The 20045-nt window shown below is 37.1% G+C and overlaps 1 pseudogene; it reads left to right on the forward strand.

The window, feature by feature from the left end:
* The first annotated feature begins 3650 nt into the window (after positions 1-3650).
* Positions 3651-3971, forward strand: LOC113255898 (60S ribosomal protein L30-like; annotated as a pseudogene).
* The last annotated feature ends 16074 nt before the right edge of the window (positions 3972-20045 follow it).

The raw sequence follows: 20045 nt of genomic DNA on the forward strand, positions 1-20045 counted from the left end.
CCAGGTATTCATGTCTTTTTATAGTTCCTTCTTACATTGTATTAGGATTGGTTTGTTTGACCAACAGAAAACAACAGAAGTCATTATATGTGACTTCAGAGACTTGTCCATAAAAGACTGTGTAGCTTCTGTCACATGCCAGATGCCATGCCATGGAAACATTCAAACAACCTTATGAACTCTATATGGCCATCAACTGAGGCCTTTTTCTGACAGCCAGCAAAGATTGAGGCTTTATGCCAACAGCCCTGTGAGTGAGCCATCTTCAAGGCAGATTTTCCAGCTCCAGTCAAGTCTTGTGGTAATAATAGTTGTTGGAGAGGAAAAATTTTTCTTTACCCTGTAAGATTCTTCTAGCTGGTCTAAGAATTAAATTAACATGAAACAGATTACCAGGAGGGGAAAAGCAATTCACATGTAGGTATGGGGAATCCACATAGGCATGAGCTTTGCAAGACTCAGGCAAAATGAGGCATATATGTCATCCTGAACTAAGGAGAAGAAGGTAGAGGTCTTGGATTTTAAAGAAGGGGATGTAATTTACAGAAAGATGAAAAAGTAAATGTTTGGTAAACAAATATTTGCTGGGCCACACAGAAAGGATAGGAACTAGGGAGGAATTTTAACAGACTTTGCTAGGTTCTTCCCTTTTTACCATGCCTAGTTGATGTTATAATGTGGTTATCTATGGTCATAGCCCTTTTCCTAGATCTGGTCCTCTCTCTAAATCCTTTAAGGCAATAAGAGGGAAAGTCAAAGTTTCTTCCTGAGTCAGCTGGGCCTTGATCGTTTTCAGCTAGAAATAACCTGCATGCTGAAGTGGCACATCTTGGAGCAGCCTGCCCTTGGCCTCTACACAGTCCTAACCTGGACTGCAGTCTCATAGGAGACCCTGAGTCTGAACTATTGAGTTAAGTCACATCTCAATCCCTGACCCACAGAAACTCCCATAATAAATGTTGCTTTAAGCTGCTAAATTTAAGGTCATTTTTTGTGCAGCAATATATAACATACACACTTTGTTAACCTCTCCAATATCTTAAAATACTTTTCCCTAATTTTACATGTATTGGGAATCTGTCTCTCTACTTCCAGAAGTGCATTTTAAAATTTGTAAGAAATCCTCAGGCTTCATAGCTATAATTGAAAACCACCTCCTCTAGCTTCTTATTGCTTTGGAAAGACTTCTCTCTCTGTACTCATGACCCTTCAACTTTTTGTGTCTATTTTCTGAGCATTATGCTGTCTGGCTAACTATCTCTGAATTTTGCCTCAGTAACTTTGTGTTTTATATGTGCTAATGTGCATAATGAATTACTCAAGGTCTTTTTTGTTTTGTTTTGTTATGTTTGTTGTTGTTGTTATTGTTTTATGGGGTGAATGTGGAGATCTAGAAGAAATTCCTGAGTGGGGCTGGAAACACTAATGATTTTCTTCATTTGGAAGAAACAGGGATATCATGCACTTCCTGTATTTGTGTTCTTAAACATGCCTTGGGTTCAGTTGTTCTGAAGTGTTACTTTTTAATCATTTTATATTCAATATTTATGCCATTCCCAAGTACATATAGGCTAACTAAAACTTTGACTAATATGCTTACTTGTTTCTCAGTTTCCTTCAGGAATTAATGCATGTAAACAATGCTTAATTGGTAATTCCTCGGGGGTGCACTTTTTAGGACTGCTAGCCTGTCGACACACCAGGTCTCTTTAATTGCTCTAGCTTTAGAGTCATTAGGGATGCTCTCTTCACTTAAGATTAAAATAAATCTTTTGCTATAAAGAAGATTCTAAACTCAGAAAAAAAATTAAAGCCAGTGGTATTCCTATGAAGAAATTCTTATTTTTACAGAGATGACAACTTACATTAGATACTTATTCCATAGCTCACATTTTGAGTTTAAAATTCTGCACCAGTTTAACCTGTTTCATTGGAATTGTTCTTTCTATTATGCAGTTTTCATTATATTTTCCATTAGTGAAGAAAAGCAATGACCCAAAGAATCCATGTGTCTAAGACATATAATTTTAGAAAGCAGCAACGACATCATTGATTTTTCCCTCCCAAATGATGTGCGGCTAAAGAGAGCAGAGGATATAGAGATTTGGTATAAAATAAGAACATGTTTCTGCAATATGAAACAATTTGATCTCAGATTCCCACCGAATATAGCTTATTTATTTTAAAACAAATTTAATCCAACAATACCTCTTTCTTGGTCTGTCTCTATTTCTCTGTCTTTTCCACTCTATCTCCCTCTCCCTTTGGCAGTAGTTTTGTGTTTTCATGCATATACGTTGTTTATTCTTAGCAACAGGAGTGAGGTTTCCTCTTCAAATCCTATATTCGCTCAATTCATAGATTCTTTCAATTCCCCTAAAACTGCCATTTTTTTTTTTTTCTGGGCTCATCTCTTTTTTGGAAAAAAAAGAAACCAATATAGTACAACTTTCTATTTTCCAATCTCTTCCCTTAGAGTTGTAACATAATACCTGCTTCTAAGCTTCCTCAGGCATCAGAGCTTACCAAATGCTTTGCCTCTGAAGGACATAGGAGACTATCTTCCCAGTCTTTGATAACAGTTTCCTGTGACCAAGTGACTACTAAATCAATCTAGATTTTAAGCTTTTGTTCTGTAGCACTGAACTTCTATATACCAATTTCTAGACTAGTCAAAATGAGCTAGGTTAAGCTGTGCAAAGGAACCCCCAAATCTTGGTAGCTACACACACACACACACACACACTCATGCACACACACACACACACACATGCACACAACTTTATCTCTTGCTCAATGTAGGCCAACAGTGGTCTCTGTTTAGTATAGTCACTCAAGGGCTCAGGCTGAGAGAAGCTTCTTTTCTCTTCATGCTTCAGGACAATAACCATACCAATAGGAAGGCAATATAGTGAACCAAACACTACTAGACATTTTCTTTCAATGTGGGGCATTTCTTTCTGCTTATGTTTCATTTCCAAAAGCAAGTCACACAGGTAGGTATGTCTACAATGAGGTCAGAGGAATGCAAATCTGCTATGCGGCAGGAAGAAGAAAATCTGAAAGTACTTGATGAAAAGCATTTTTAAAAAACTTCAAAATAGTGAACACAGTTTTAAGGAGTTTTGACTTTGTTCTAAATTCTAAGTGAAAGCATGTAGAGAATGTTAAGCAGATGTGTAAAATTACCTGATGTATTTTTTCTGAAAAATTCTCTTAATATACAACATAAAATCTAATATCTGCTCCTTATTCTAAATATAACATATATACAGTTCTAAAATATAACATATTCTAAAATTAACATATATACAGTTACTACATATGCCAGCCGACCACCCATGCATGAGACAGCAACCATGGGACCCTCACCCATAATGTATTCCCTCTGGGACATAAGGGGAAGCAACCTCCATTATCTGGGCCTCACCAATTGCCATAGCAGAAGGAAGAGAACAAACGAATCGTATACTGCTTTGAGAAATATAGCCATATCGTCTGCCCAGTTTATCCTACTACATGTGTTGTCCATTGGTGGATGTTAGTATTTGGGAGTCAACAATTAAGAAATAAAACAAAGGAACTTTTTCTCGCCCAGCCATTTTGGTGGCTGTTCTTGGTTGGGGCCATCCCACACCTAAGGCAGGAAGATGGTGGCCACAAAGAAGACGAAAGAGTCACTGGAGTTGATCAGTTCTAGGCTCCAACTCATTATGAAAAGTGGAAAGTACCTGCTGGGGTACAAGCAGCTCTGAAAATGATCAGACATGGCAAAGTGAAACTGGTCATCCTCCCAACAACTGCCCAGCCTTGAGGAAATCTGAAATAGAATACTATACCATGTTGAAACTGGAGCCCATCACTACAGTGGCAATAATAGTGAATTGGGCACAGCATGTGGGAAGTACTACAGAGTGTGCGCACTGGTTGTCAGTGATCCAGGTGATTCTGATTCCATTAGAAACATGTGAGAAGTAAATCACACAGAATTCTTCCTTAATAAAACAAGCCAGAGTTTGTTTTAAAAATAAATAAATAAATAAATAAATAAACAAACAAACAAACAAACAAACAAACAAACAAAAGATCCTGACTGGAAGAAATGGTTCAACATAGGGCTAAAATCAACTCCCTAATATGTATCCCTGAATTGAATATCTTTCCCTAAATTATAGGTCTCCTTGTTGAAGAGATGGTCTTCCTTGATAAGCTTACAACATGAATTAACAGAAATGCCAGGGAGCTAAAAATTCTCTTCTAAGAATAGAGAAAGCTACCTTTGTTGTTGTTCTTGTTTTTTGTTTGTTTTGTTCCAAATATTCTATTTTAATGCGTAGATTTCAGCATCGCTCTTTTCAAGGCTTTGCAGGAGAAGTTAGTGGTCAAGGCCATTTATTTGGTCAAGAAAGCCTGTGTAATGGTCTAGGGGTCAGAAGATCCATATTTAAATATTCCTAGTCACCAAATAGTTGCTTAGTGACTATGAATGAGTGGAAAGACTCATCTGCTGTGTGATATGGACTGACAGCCAGTCTACCAACAGGGGTTAATTTGGGCTATTCTAAGAACGTGGAGGCTTCAGTGTGCTGCTGGGATCTACAGTCCTGGGGTTAAATGCCTTTGGTTAATTGTGAACCTACAGCAAGCTATGCTGTTTAATTTTTCTTGATAGCAATCAGCTGCCAAGTTTGCTTGCTTATAATATATGACACTGTGATTCATGTCTTATGAACATTATCTTATTTAAATAACTCTATGAGAAATAGATCCATTTTTGTAGATGAGGGGATTAAGATTTACTAAAGGTAAATTGTATGTTCAAGACCACAGTCTCAGTAAGTTTCAGAGATATGACTTAAATTGAACACAATCGGACACCAATGCCACTGCTATCAACTACCACGCTAAAAAAAAGTCTCCTTGTTTTCTTTGTCAAAAAGTGGGAGAAATAATTGTAAGCAGGAGAAACCAAGATGATACTGGAAGTATGTTTGAGAGCAGAAGATGTATGGCAAGTACGCTGAATGGGGTAATTGCTTAGTGACTGGAAATATTTAAAAACTGCATTTATGGTTGGAGAGTGCATGAAGAGAGGTACGTTCTGGCACATAGCGCTTTCATGCGGTAGCTACTTTGTGCTTATGGAGGAGTTGGTCCTACTAAAGTAAGCTTTCAGGCTTGACACAAAAAAGATGTGTGGCATATAGTCGGGGCTCTTTCCACATGGGAAATTAGTACTTAAGTTTAGTACTTTCTCATCCTTTGGAAGAGACCTGCTTTCCAGACTCTCCCATCATTAAATGTGAGAGAGCTGATATAATTGGTGGGATGGAGTTTGGGGGAAGACGATCTGCAGTGACTGAGAGCAAAAACTCACATTTTGACCTCACTGCATTGGATTATGACAACACTATGTAGTTTTCTCTTGAAGAACATCCTATATATGAAATTGCCTTGATCTTATATTAGAAAAACTGCAATCAAAGAAACTCACCAAACCACTGAAATCCACTAATCCTCACTAACTTTTTATCCCAGACTCTACATTAAACACATAAAATTCTAATGGTCTGCCAACCAGTCAAGAAAGAGGAGAATGATTTTCTGTCAGGCAATAAGTGGATGATATACGAACTTTAGTCAGGAATAGAATTAAAATATGCAATTCTAATTTAGAGAAAATTTCCATTAATGACTTAAAGGGACATTTTTTAAATGAATGATACACTTACCTCTTCCAAATTAAGAAAAAAATACATAATTAAACTGCAAAATTGCCTCACTAGAAAAGTTGCTGATATATTCAAAGCATGCACTTTACATAGTAATTGTTTCAATCTAAATGCTGAGAGAATTTTCTTGCTTCCAATCTTATCCCAAAATATTATGTCCTTCAAGCAATATAACATCTCATATAAAAAGTAATGGTCATGGAGAGGAATCCCCCAAAAATGTCATGTAAAACCGAACTTGATCTTAGCCATTTCTACCTTTTAAAGTGACAACAGAGGTAGGTAGTAGTTGCATAATTCAGATCAGTGAAAGAAATAAAAATATGTTTACTGCTCTCTTCCTATCATGGAGCCTAAGTGTCAGAAGGGATAGGTCTGATATTTTAACATCTTGGCCAATGTGGAATTGTAAGGGCTGGCACCTGGTGTGGGTGGCCTGGGGTTTCATAGAACACATTAGTGAGTCTTTAGATCTGAAAAGGCAGGACGACACTTAGTTACAGGAGATGGAGAGTCAGATTTCTTCTCTAAGTAAGGGAGAGAATAAAGTGTGTGCATGTAGCAGAACTGGCCAACGGGACAGACCTGGAAGAAAGGGAGGGAAAGAGCAGAGAGGAAAGAGTGCTGAGCAACAAGACAAATCGTTAAAGCCCATTCACAAGGTGAGGTAGTAAGACATTTCCTATTGTGAGGTGGCCAGAGTTTTAATCTAAAAAACTTCTTTAAGTAACATTTTTGCTATGGAAAATATCAAACATACATAAAATGCAGAGAATAGTTGAATGATCTCCCTGTACCTATCACCCAGCTTTAATAATTATCAGTGGCCAATCCTGTTTTCTCTGTATCACTGCAAACTTTCCATTCCTTCCTCCTCCTGGATCCTTTTGAATCAAATTCAAATCATCATATAATTTAACTCTTAAATATTTTAGTTACTTCTAGAATGTAATGACTCTTCAAAATTCACTGCAGTACCATTATTATGTCACCAAAATGAATAATAAATTCTCAAAATTATTGAATAACCAGTTGGTGTTCACATTTTCACAACTGTTTCATAATTTCACTTTTTAATAGTTTAAAATTGGTTATATGTCCCAACTCTCACCTGTTTTCCTCCCTTCCTCTGTATTTTTTCTTTTACTACTTGTTGAAGACACAGGGTCATTTTTCCTTTGAATTTGCCACATGCTAGATTTTGCTAATTGTATATATGTGGTGTTGTCTAATATATATTCTGTTCCATTTCCTATAAATTGAAGGTTGGATACAGGGACTTCATGAGATATAGTTTTGATATTTTTGTCAAGAGTAGTTCATAAGTGGTATTGTGTTCTTCTGTCAGGAGACAATTATTCTGCTGTTGACTTCTTTTTTTTATGTTAATAGGCATTAATATATTCATTTCCTAGATCCACTATTTAATTAGAGGTTGAAACTGGTGATATTCCAATTCTATCATTACTTCTTAATTAATTATCAGGGATATTTCTATACAGAGAAATTTGGAAAACTTTTAAAAGGTGTCATCGTGAATCTTCCATTTTTCTTGCACATTTAATAAGTTCAATGATATTTAGAGAATTTAGTATCAGTGACATTTTTGCAAGGGAGATCAAAGAAAGTGTACCATGTTCTGTCTTTGCACAATAGAAACCTTATAAGAGGGATAGTGAAGTGATCTATAATTAATGTTTCAGCCAAAAGGAAGAGCTTGGAAACAAAAACGACTAATAAAAATTTAAGCCAACCTTGCAATTCTATGAAACTAAAAGGGCAGCAAATACAGTATGTTGTTTGATGTAACATCATTTGAAATGTAAAGGACATGATATCTTCGTAAGAAAGTCCAACATCAAAAAGAATGTTTTTCCAAAGCTTAACTGTTGACGTGAACTTTTATATTTTTAGATCATAGTGCTAATTTGTGTTTACAATTAAAATCCTCAAGCCACGTGCTAAAGAAATATAGAGCTATGTTAATTAATTAATTAATTAATGCAGTAAATATGCTAAATACTTAGCACAATAACCAGATATCCCTTTATCTCTACTGTACTTCAAATGTATCAACATTAAAATTCTCACAAGTTGCTTATTTATAATAGCTATTTTTTAACTTTGGAGAAATTCAAACTTTTGATACTTTGATCATACCACTGATACTTTCATTATGACAGCAAAGAAAATGAAGAAAGGACGAATTTCTTTCCAACTTGGTTGTTTCCATTAGAAGGCTGGAGTAAAAGATTCTGAGAAGTGGGATTTTACTGGAGTACATGTATCCCCGGTTTGTTTTTTTTTTTTTTTTAAATTCACTTTATGCCCGCTTTGCTTTTACTAAAGACCTACAGGGTTACCTGTTTTCACTAACTGAAAGAGATCCAAAGAGGATTTTAGCTTTCACAAAAAAGCAAAACAGTGAGAATGGCATTCAGCATTTGTTTTGTAGTGAGGTGTTTTGGAGGTAGCCAGGCGAGAGCAGCAGGAGTGACCCCAGGAAGGAGCTCCCAATTCAGCAACTCAGTATCAGGCCCCACAACTTTGAAGTGTGTGTGAGAGCATCTGTGCTTTGTCTCATTTGTTTTTCGCATTTCTTAGGTGTGTCCTAACGTGTCAGAAAAGCCTAAAAGAGGTTATTTTTGGGGTCTGGGAATGCTAAAAAAATTTCTGTATTAATTAATAGTAATTGCTCTCTTTACTTTGTACAATTTCAGCTTATGAAAGTTTCTGAGGAAAGCTCTACTTATGGATAGTGGGGGAAACCTGTATGTTTATATTCAACTTATTTTTCTAAGATTTTCCTTTAGAAGAGACCTGTCAATAAAAATAATATGAGGCCTGTGTCTTTGGGCCTATGGGAGTAAAACTTTCAGTATCATTCTAAGCGATCATGTCCCTCTTGCAATTTACTTCATGGAGAAAATGAACTGATTACATGGGAAAGAAACTGATTTACGCTCAGCTTAGCACTTTATTTGTAACGGGCTCAAGGAGCCAAAGGAAAGAGAACCTTCTTTAACCTATTCTATTCCCTTCCCCCAGGTTGTTCTCTCCTCCAGGAAAGTTGAAGTCTCCATGCTGCTGAAAGAAGGGGCAATGTATATCTATTTTCATTCAAGTAGTGAATTTCTTATCCAAAATTTTGTCACTAGATTTCATTTTCTACACAGTGCTATCATTGGTTTAATCCCCTCTCCCCATCACTGATCACGTTATGTTTTGCCACGTGTCTGCCAAATGATAAAGTAAAATACCATCAGCTTATTCACTCAGTCAAATATTTGAGTATCTACCATGTGACAAACCCTTACTAAGATTGACGCCTTTCCTCGAGGGCTTATAAAGTGCAGTCCATGGTGCTAAATATCAAGAAAGAGATGTAGAAAAATAAAAATAAATGTATATGAAAAATACTTTTCCGTGATGAGGAAGTAACCAGGTGAAGAATGGGCGCAGGAAGAGCCAGGAGCGTGTACAAAGTCACGAAGTCACAAACAAGACATTCTTGCTCAGGCACCCAAGACCTTGGTCATTTGTAATATTGCAATGCTTCCTTCTTATAGGGATATATGAATTTAATAAGTTGCAACCAGAGAGGATGAAGCCACATGATTGGGCTATTTCATTCCCAACAGTCAATTTACAGAATTTCTAAGTGGAAGAATCAGAAAGCATGATACATGACATAGTACTTATATCTAGTGCTGTATCATGAGAAATATTATATGCTGGTTAGTTTTCATATCTCTATGAAAGAAACTGGTATGATTTAATATCATTATATTCTCAGTCATCTTAGGCGTAAAAGAGGGAGTAATGCCACCTTCTCGAGGAGAGACACAAACAAGTTTATGACTATGGAGCTCTCTCTGGGTAAGCCTCTTTCTGTTTACCATCACAAAATAGTGGGCGACCTCACTTCCCAGAAATAGGAAAGGTCTACCATTAGTTGAGAAAACAATGTCCATAGGTAATATCTGATCATCTGATATTCTGTATCCTGAATACAGAATAAAGGAACATTAAAAACAACCAAGAGTTTCTGAATGATGTCTGTGTCATGCTATCCTGAACTTCTGACTTGTTGCCTTAAAACAAAAATACAGATGACAACCCATTAATTAAACAGTATCCTGTAAAGTTAAGGGTTTCCTCCTGATCTTTGGCCTAAAAAAATTCATGTAATTGCTTTTGTTCAGTATTACTTAAGATGTAGGGTGTTTAGAGGGAGAAATGGAATACTTATGGGACACCCAAAGGGAGAGGTCTGGTAGATAGTTTTAACTTTATGATTTCTATTACATCTCTGAAGCAGGATGTGGGGAAAGAGGTGAGTCCATTTCGAGGATCAGGAAGATTGATCACACAGCTTGAAAGAGTTAGATTTGGGCCTCCTACAAAGCCCCCTGCCTCTAGAACCTATCTTCTCAGTCATTTTTCTCTTACCCTAGACGAGGTACGCAGATGGAAAGGTTTGCTGCTGCAGTTAAGATAACGTATATGGCTGGTATACGGTTTTAAGAAATTTGGAAACATAAGACATTTTACCATTGAGTGACACACTTTAATTTGCATTAGTCAAAATTTTCACCTCTTTTTCTTTCTGAAATACACTTCAGTTCCCTCTTTTATGTTTGCTTTGTTTTGCATTAGAAGTGTTGGTATATATACGACTGGGTATATTTTTGTTGACGTTCTGTAAGACTCTGGTTCTGCTATAGTTAGGGGCAAATATTACAGATTTTATTGAACTTCTCCAAAGAGTAGCACCAGGTAGAGAACATCAGAAGAATTCATAAATGCTTAGAAATTGCAGCTTTTAAAACAGTAGAGTGCGTAGTACTTTAAAGTTAAGCATGCATATGTTACATGCTTAACAAATTTATAAAGCTCATCAAATTAATATGTGCTTGCTTAGCTAGCCTCATCAATGTCTTGTGATATACAGGTTTAATCTTTAAGGCAATGGATATACAATGACTGGACACTGATGTTATGAGCAATTAGAGACTGAGAAGATGTTTACTTGCATTAAAGAATGATATGTGTGTGTGTCTCCCTTTATTCTAGCAATACCTAACAAAGACCTAATATGTGCCAAATCTTGTTCTAAGTACTGGAAACAGAGCAATAAATATTACGGATTACATCTCAGCTCTGTGGAGTTAATACTTGCTTGTAGGAGTCAAACATTAAAGCTTACAGTCAATGTAGAAGTTATACTTCGAGCCAAAAAAAGAGAACTTAAATTTTATCATAAGTTTATGTGGCAGAGAAGAGTGAACTATATGCACGTACTAAGAGACCCAAAACAGACTACATTTATTGAATTTTCTTAGGGGCATTTGGATGAATAAGAAATAGCCCTTTGAAGCACTTGATAAACTAAACTTAAGAATAGCTATAGATTCTGAGAGAAACTACCAAATTCACAGCCCCTGAAGAAGGAAGTGGTCTAGTTTTAAATGTATTTGGTCATGACTTTTGTCACATGGCCCACATTCATGGAAGGAGCTGATTGCATAAAATGAGATATTCGACTCCAAAGCACCCAATTTATAGGCTAGGTAGTGTCCCATGGAAAATCCTAAAATGAGATGACTTTTTCAATAAGGTTAATTGTGACTCGCTGGATCTAACTCAGTAATTTGAATTTGAGATTGCGAAGAGACTCAATTAGTTAGTAATTGAGGTAGAAGCATAAACAGCAATGCTAAGCTGCAGATGCCGTGTGTACGCAGACGCTGTGAAAAAGTGACTTTCGGAAGACTACAGTCATAGAGGGAATATGGTTGCTTTACAGCCATAGGAGAAATAGAAACAGGAATTGGTTGAATCTGAGGCAACATTACGGTGAGATGACTAGTATACAGATGAACAAACAGTGTCTGCTGAGGGCCAAAGATAGAACCTAGTCCCCAGAACCATGTCAGTCCTGAGTGACCCATTTCCTGAACTATACTCCAGTCTCCTGACATCAGAATATGCTTGTTGCTATTTTTTCCATGATGCCTGGTAGGCTAGCTTTTCCTCATTTCGGTGAGAGACCAGTCTTTTGTCTTACTTGAACATATTTCTTTGAAACAAACAAAAAAGCAACAACTATATATATATATATATATATATATATATTTGATGTTGAAATCATAAGAATGTCTCTGTTCCTTGAAATTAAAACTACTGAAAAAAAAATTGATATTACAGCTTAGTCTAATGGTGGACAAAAATGAAACCCAGAAAAGAATCTGTAGAAATTGGGTGAGGAAGAAAAGGGGGACCTAGAGCCACAATGGAAAGAAGTACTTTGATTGACGGACAACTATATGACAGGTTGTATGCAAAGCCATTTACATACTATTTCATTGAGGTTTTATAACAGACTTTGAATAATTAGAAAAACATATATACTACTTTTTTGTTGATGAGGAAATGAGAGAATGGTTAAGTAACTACTTCAACATGAAACAACTTATATTTAAAAGGCCCATTTGACCCTCATGTTCTCCTTTTTCTACCTTAAAGCCCTGCCTCTCTAAAAGAAAAGCCTTCTTTCTCCCCAGGCTAAGTTTCACTATTTTTCTAATGAGAAAGAGAATGCAAACTAATAGATAACAGTTTTTCTTATGGATTTCCCTAGTGATTATGCTTCACAGTTTAATAATTTATGGGTAGTTCTCATTCTACAATATGAGTTCAACTGTTATCAACTAAATATGTTTTTTTTTAAATATAAAGTTCTGAAAATCCCAGGAGTGAGTGTACTCTGATATCTGGACAGTCGAGTCCCCACTGAAAGTTTCAACGAAAATTCTGGTGTTTCCTTTGGCCCGTGAGATTAGAGACTTCCTGACAGAATACTGTTCTAGCGTGGTGTGATTCCATTCCTAGATGCTGCATTTCACACTGGAAACTGCAAATAAAACTATCACTTAAATAATACTACACTGATCAAAGAAATAGTCATCCCAGAGCAATCAATTTATTTGGTGACTGATGGATATTATCTGATAACTGAACACTAGATACACCCATTTTACATGTGATGGCATTTAAGTTTCTCTCTACTAGGAAGGCAATGTTTATCAATTTCTAAAGGGCTGAATTGCTTTGAAGATGTATAGTCTGTTTACCAAAAAAAAATAAAATAAAATAAAATCTAGGTAAATTTCAGGCATAGTTATATTAAGATTGTTCTCAGTACCTCCTTCTGCTAGAAACTAAAGGGATAATTTTTTACTAAAATATGTTCTAATGCAATATTAAGGTAGTCTGACTTAAGTTGATATATACGCCATGACACATACTGCCTATTAATTAATATTTTTTCTTTTGCCTTCCCATTTTTATGCTAACAAAAATAAATTTTATAGCCAAATTGTCTATTTCTAACCAATATACTTTAACAAAAGCCTAAATGGTATTGTACATAACTCAGGTGTTGATGTAGGGGGCAAGGAACCTAGAGACGTGGATAGAAATATTCCATTGGTCAAGGTCTACAATCAGAGAAAATAGTGAGAAGTCAGTCGCTCATATAAAATTTGAACACTAGAGACCACAGTTTATTTCAACCTCCTGTTGGCAAGGTTTTGTGACAAGGCTGTTGGTATTCTGCCTTCCATAAATGTATGTATATACTTAGTGATAGAAACAGCATAGCTAAATTTCAGGTGGTTCATTTTTTTTTTTTTTTTTTTTTTGCCTTGGCCAGATATATTGCACAGAGATAATTTTTAAAAATAGTTTTTCGGGAATTTTGGTCAAACTCAGCAGAAAGATAAAAACACCAAAATTGCAAAGATGACACTAATTGTAACAGTAAACATCAGAAATGTAAATGGCTCTCATTCACAGAGCACATCAAAGGTCAGCTCAATTAGGTTGATGGGGTTTGGAGCAGGCTGCCCCAGGCTGTGCCACTTTGACGTGAACATTGCTTTGAGCTGAAGACAATCCAGGGCCACAGGGACTCAGGCGGAGGTTTTTGCTTCTGCCCTAGTTCACGGAGAGAGGTAACTACAAAAACTATGGGCTTAGTGTGATAGGCTCGGAGGAGCTTGGTAAGACCTGATTGTTCAAATTCCTCTCTGTGTCCCATTGTCTCTGCGCAACCTGACAAACATTTGTTTACCAAACATTTGCTCTTCCCATCTTCCTGTGAATTATCTCCTCGCCCTTTTTAAGTCCTAGACCCCTCTTCCAGTTCTTCGCTCACGATGGCACAGAAACCTCAACTGCCAGGGAGATTCATGTTTTGGGGTTTCCAGTATTGCAAAATTAAAGTTTTTCTCCTATTAATCTGTCTTATGTCAATTTTATTATTAGACTAGCCAAAGAACCTAGAAGGGAAGAAGGGAAAAGATTGCCCCCTGCTAGAAGAATGAAATGCTTAAAGACCATGAATTAAAGGTTGATGGTAACACATAAATTCTAGATCAGGGGGTAGAGATCTCATTCACAAAAAACAATAATATAATCCTACATGGTAAAAGGCAAAAACACCATGACGCCCTGATGATTTAGGTAGACATCAATTTAAGTATAAACAGCAACGAGTGCAGGTATCCTCAGCACCTGCAACATTGCACGTGCTCTTCGTGATTTAGCTCGGCCAGCTCTCACAATGTCCTCTACAAGAAGTCATTGCTGTTCCCATTGTATTGGCCCCTGACACACAACAGACGCCTGCTAGACAGTGAGACTCAGGACAAAACAGGATGGTCGCACACCCTGCCCTCGCAGGGTTTGCAGAGAGGGCAACTTAGAGACTAGGAAGTGCAGAATGTCGGCACGCGATGGTGAAGTCAGCGCGGGCTGAGACATTTGTGTAAGACCTCGTAGCCAAAAGGAGAAGCCAGGAGAAAAGTGTGAATGCAATTATTTATTCCAGGCAGAGAAGACATGTGAAAAAGCCCACAAGAAAGACCCTGCATGGGGTGTTTTAAAGTATTGATAGATCTATTATTTGTCAGGGAACAAAACAAAACAAAATAAAACCCCTTTCCTTTGATTCCCCTTCTCTCATCCTCCTCCTGCTTTTGCATCTTTTTACTGCTCTCTGTTAGGAGGGAAAACACCAAACCAAAGAAAATAAAACAAAAACACCAACCTTTAAAAACTCAGGTAGGTGGCCTGTGGTCTTACTTTATTTTTAATCCTCTTAGTCTCTCTTCGACATTTTAAATTGGACTTTTGTCCATACCGCACTGAAATTGTCCTCAAGGTCGCTAACCTTGATGCTGCAAATCCGCCAGTCTTTTCTTTGTCCTCTCTGAGTGACCTATTACTCAATCACTCGTGCCTTCTTTGAAGTCTTGTCCTTTGGGTTACTAAGACAACACGTCTCATCGGCTGCTCCGTTTGAGCCTACTGTTGTAAAGCTTCCTGTCTTCCCTAACTCTCGTGCCCCAGGCTCAGTCTGTGGGCTGCGTCTCTGGCAACAGTTTCTTCCAAGGCGGTCCTTGTCAGTCTCAAGCTTTAGCTCTCATCTTTCAGCAAATGAGTCCTAAATTCATACGTCGTTCCCTGAAAACTCAGAGTTCCAGACGTGTATACACAACTGTTTAGCAGTGGTTTTAAAAAGATAAGTCTCTATTTCTCTCTCATCCATATTAAAGATGAATTCTCAGTAACTCTGGTCCTGGATATTACACCCACTACTTCTGTGTCCCACTGTTCAGAATTTAGTCTGCTTTTCTTCCAGTAGGAAAATGTAGTCTCCTTTAAGGCAGGTACATGCCCAGCTAAAAGGAAACTTGCTCTACAAGTAAGGAGGAGGGAAAGGACAGATATTAGAGAAAGCTGACAGTATCTGCCACTTGGAGGAGTAAACATAGTAAGAAAAGTAACTTTTGTCACGTGAGAGGATAATGCACCAAGCTCTCCCACATGTACTTATATGATCTCTAGTAGGAGAGTAATCCCTGTCTTTTCTATGAAGTTCTTTCTCTTTGCCACGCGTTGTTGTATAAGCTTTTCCTGTATTAAGTTATTTAAATTTCATAACAAACCTATACAGTAGGTATTATAAGGTTCCGATTTATAGATAAGAAATCCAGTAGCTGGTCTGGCAGAGTCTCATCTGGGTCAATAGGAGGGTATATGTATCACAGTAAGAAGAGACTTGAAATTTGCCAAATACAGGATGCTATGTGAGCCAGGCGGAAGTCGGAGAGAATTTCTCTATTAATAGCTTGTATCCAATCACATATATATAAGAACCTAAGCCTCAGTGGATTTAAATAGTTAGCTTCAAATCACAAAGCAAGAAAGTAGAACTGGAATGTTGACACAGCTTTCTTCATCTCAAAGGTTTATGCTTTTCTTTCTTTCTTTCTTTCTTTCTTTCTTTCTTTCTTTCTTTCTTCTTTCTTCTTTCTTTCTTTCTTCTTTCTTTTTTTTTTGTGATGTGTTTATACTATAGACTGGATTACATTCTGCAAAAATGCATGTGTTAGAGCTCTAACGGTCATTATCTCAGAATGTTACCATCTTTGCAGATAGGGCCGTACAAGAGGTCATTAAGTTAAAATGAGGCGGTTAGGATGGGTCCTAATCTAATCTAACTGGTATCTTTTGGTATCTTTGTGAGAAGGGGGGTTGAGGATTTAGAGAGAGGCAACAGGGGTGTGTGCGCACAGAGAAAACGCCATGAGGACACAGCAAGAAAATGGCCATCTGCAAGGCAAGAAGAGGCTTTGGGAGAAACGAAACCTGCTGACACCTTGATCTTGGACTTCCAGCCTCCAGAACTGTAGGAAAATAAATTTCTAGGTTTAAAGGGGGCTACATTTTGTTATGACAGACACAGCAAAATAATACAGTATATATTATCCTTTCTTACTCCTAAACTTATAAAATCAGGTAAAATATTTTTTTCAAATTTGATTTATTAAATATTTTATGTAGGATGAAAATTAATTATATTTTATTTTAATAAAAATTTTCTTTTAAAACCTTGCTTTTTTTTAGGTATATATAAAGGATCCCACAACTCATGCTTCTTCCGCTAGCCTGGGTTTCTATAAATTTGTTGCGAAGTTAACATGAATAATGTTCAAATGCACACTTTTGGCATCTATGTTATATGCCTGTAGCAACTGCAGAAAAATAAAAATCCACAAAATAAGGGAAAATCCAGAGAACTTTTTTAAATAAAAGAAAATAAAATTCTATCTCAGACACAACCTAGCCTTCTCCAAAACAATACAGATTAGTACAGAAACAATATGAAGATTAATGTATTTTTCAAAAGAATATTAGTCATATGTGTCATTTATTTTGCTCTCTTGCCTATTTCATTTCTGGTTTGGCTTGAAGTTTTGCTCTGACTGTGAGCCTAAAAATCCTCACCTTACTGAGTGAGGCTTAATTGCCTCTTGCAGTTAAGATTAATTACCTATTTAATACCTGAGAAGATGAACCCCTGCTGCTAAGTTTTATGATTTCTTCCTCTGCCATAACATCATACCCTCCTCTGGGGGCACGGATAATTAAGCTCTTAACAAACTGCCTTATTATAACCTATTTCAACTAGCGCCTTATTTTTCCCTCCTTTTAAATCAAAGTTTATTCTCACTGGGATTTTTTTCTAGGTATGTGTGTATTGGCATTGGAGAGGTCATTATCTTTCCCTTTCGGGTAAAACAGCTCTACTCTACTATGGTCTAAATAGCAGTTTTTGGTTTCCTATTCATGTTAGCCAGCCAAAATGGAATTTCCTCTGAACAAAAATGTATGTGGTCCATCCTGGGTCCATGATCAAATTTCAAGTATCGCCCACCTAACGTGCATCTCCCTGTGTCTTCCCATTTTGGCATCTCAGAAATGTATTCAGCCACCAACAAAGAGAAGACATATATTGAGCTCTTTCAATGTACCAGGCAATTTGCTAGGGATTAATATCCAAAGATGATTAAGAGATGCCTTTTAATCTTGAGCAGTTTATAATATTTAGCAAAACCAACTAACACATAAGTTCTCTGTATACAATCCTTAAATAACTTTGATGGGATATAACTTTTCAATTATGAATGGACAGCACCCACCCCACTCCACTTCCTGTGACCCAAGACATTTCTCCCAAATCAGGCAATAGCCAGGCATTTGGTATCTACTGCTTGAGATGAAGGCCATTACTGTATAGAAAAGCAAGGAAAAGGGAATTAAATTTCAAAAGTGTAGACTTTTGGAGACGTAGCAAGAATTCAAGATGGAGGACAGAAATTCGGAAGAATGCATGATGAAATCATGTCTGACCTAGGATGGAGGGAAGGCAGGTGTCAATGGATGGCTCTGGTACTGAGGAGATCTGGGTTAAAACTGGAACCTAAATGCAAGGACTGCAAAGACTGTAGCAGAATGAGTCAGTCCAGAGGCTACCTGGCCTCTACAGACGCATCTGCAGAAGATAGCACCAGTTGGATAGGCGACTGTCACGTAGTCATTCACCCTAATTTTAAGTGATAGCCTGCCATTACTAGCATTAGATGCCTTCTCAAGTTCAAACAACAAGGAAACTCCATACAGGATAGAATAATTTGATTAGAAACTTAATGACCATGAAGACATACAACAGATTTTCAGTATTTGGGATTTAAGCATTCATAGTTTTATACACAGAATCTCTGATGAGTAGCAATTTGGAAACTTGTCCAAGCCCAATTTTGAATCACATTTTAGTGTTGGGTTTGCAGACTGGGAGAATGATTATGAAGAGTATTCCGGGTCAAGAGACGAGGCTGAATTGCTTTTTGTTGTGAGTGGCTGGGGCAGGCCATAATAGCAGGGGGGTTTGGGAGACAGGGAGGTCAGGAGAGAGGCCAGTTGTGTTCCAGGAAGCAGGATGGCACTGGAGGCATTAGACTGAAAGGTGGAGGCAGAAAGAGAATTAGGTCAGCATTTTACTTTATAATGTCACAATCTAGCTTCCACATTTCAACTCAGTTTTATTAATAACAACAGTGATCTTATTATAATTGCTCTGAATATTATGTAAGTTCCTCTCCAGAACAACTCCATGTGGTTGGTAATGGTGTAATATTCATTTTGCATGTGAGAACATTTAGGTAAAGAGAGGTTAGTGGCATTGCCAAGGTAGAGGGAAAGTTGCAACAGTCCGACTCTGGAGTCTGTGTACTTAACCATTATTCATTTAATTATTTTTTTCAGCAATATTTTATAGCATTTCATAAGGCAAAGGTGATACTATTTATCAATTGAGGGATTTCTGAATATATTCTTCAATATTTCAAAAGTCCAGCGTATATTACCGTTTCTGAACTAGAGGTTCCTCCAGAAGTCAACCCTGAAATAAGAACTAAAGTACTCCAGGTAGGGCAGTGGGACCATGAGACAGTTGAAGGAACAGCAGCCAATAAACCACTCTTGACTATACCTTAATCTCAGCAGAGAAGCTTTGGTAAAGGTGTGAACCACACACCTCAAAATTATTTCCCTGAGGGGCAAGGGAGACAGGGTATTTAAGCACTAACTCCTGTTCATTCTTTGGTCGAGAACAACTATTTAGGTGTGTGGGGGTGGGGTGGGGTGGGAGGTTGTTAATTCTCTAGTTCTTCAGCTCTGCTATGGAATAAACCATGAGGAGGGTGCTGGGTACTTGGAAGTAATAAGTTGCAGGGGATGTGGGTGGACATCTGCAGCTAAAATGTCATTATTGGTGAAATAAAGCACCTTAGCCATTTAGAAAATAACAGTAACTAGTTATTTACTGCTTTTGGAACTAGATTGCTCAGTTGATAAGAATAAGAATTATAATAACATCAGCTGACATCTTTTGAGCTCCTAACAGCATACCAGCTTTATTTCTAAGAACATTAAAGATATTAATGCATTTAATCCTCATTACAATATTATGAAATAGATACCATTATTATTTGTATTTTACTAAGAATGGTCTAAATTTACATAGCTCATAAAAGGTAGAATGGAGTTGGAAACCCAGCAGCTGGGCTTCTGAGCCTGACTCTCAACCCACAGCCGTTCCAACATTTGTTCTCTTTTCTTACTGGCCATTTACTAGATTTACTTACTCAAGTGCACTTAGGATGAGAAGAAAGTTGCAAAGATTCCGATAAAACACATTCCTCTGTCTTTCCAGCAATTTCCCCAGGGCCTTGCCACTTGGAAGTAGTCGGACAATCATTTGATCAGGACACTGCTTTTCTGAGTAGCATTAATTAGAGAATAATGCAGATGCCTGCACTTCAAGGGAAATATACTATTACTCAGTCTTTTATTCTATGGATTGGTTTGAGCACCAAAAATGGAAATATTTGTCAGAAATAA

The sequence above is a fragment of the Ursus arctos genome, unplaced genomic scaffold, assembly GCF_023065955.2.
Source record: "Ursus arctos isolate Adak ecotype North America unplaced genomic scaffold, UrsArc2.0 scaffold_21, whole genome shotgun sequence".
Taxonomy (NCBI): domain Eukaryota; kingdom Metazoa; phylum Chordata; class Mammalia; order Carnivora; family Ursidae; genus Ursus; species Ursus arctos.